The sequence below is a fragment of the Arachis duranensis genome, chromosome 3 (genome assembly GCF_000817695.3).
Source record: "Arachis duranensis cultivar V14167 chromosome 3, aradu.V14167.gnm2.J7QH, whole genome shotgun sequence".
Classification (NCBI taxonomy): Eukaryota; Viridiplantae; Streptophyta; class Magnoliopsida; order Fabales; family Fabaceae; genus Arachis; species Arachis duranensis.
The window spans coordinates 26,396,552-26,397,374 of record NC_029774.3 but is presented as its reverse complement, the minus strand read 5'-3'; positions in this window follow the sequence as shown (position 1 = coordinate 26,397,374).

The window sequence follows — 823 nt, the reverse complement described above, 5'->3', positions numbered from 1 at the left end:
TACTTCTAAGCCTCCGGTCTCACCACTTATATCTTAAATCATTATGATATGCCTAGCTATGAGAGAATGAGCTAGTGAATATGGTAACTTGCGAGTGAAGCAAGGGAAAATGAATAATCAATGAGGATCGTTGATGATTATGTGAGATGTGGAGGATGGTGGTGGAAGTGCTTGTTATGCCATTGGCCGAAGGGCCGTAATTGTTTATGAATTGGCTGGTTATGGATTTAACCATGAGCCGGATGGCTAGATTATTGCCGTGTTACGGCGGAGCCATGATTATGGCTATGTATAAATGCATATATGCTGTTGAATGAATTGTGAATGTTGCACTTCCACTGTTGGAGATGAGAATTTCCCTGGGAGGAAGCAGTGGCTAGCCACCACGTGCTCTAGGTTGAGACTCGAAGCTCTTTTGACCCTATGTCATAAGTGTGGCCGGGCACTGTGAAAGACCCGGATGAGCTCGCCCCCGTAAATATTCACCAGTGAAGGTGATGGATATAGATCATGATTATGATCAAGTTTATGATGAGTATAACTCGAGTTGGGGATGCGTGACAGAGGGACAGTCCAATGGTTAGCTGCCAGAACTTGTCGGGTTGGCTCTATAACCGACAGATGATATCATCAGCCACTAGGGACAGGCATTCATCATATGCATACTATATGAATTGTTTGAGATTGCCTATTTGACTGCATATTACTTGCTAATTGTCTAAATGCCTACTTGTTCCTAATTGTATATTTCTTGCTTGATATAACTGTGTTTGCTACATTATACCCCTGCTGGTGGTCGGGAGGTCTGAAGGAATTGGAAAGG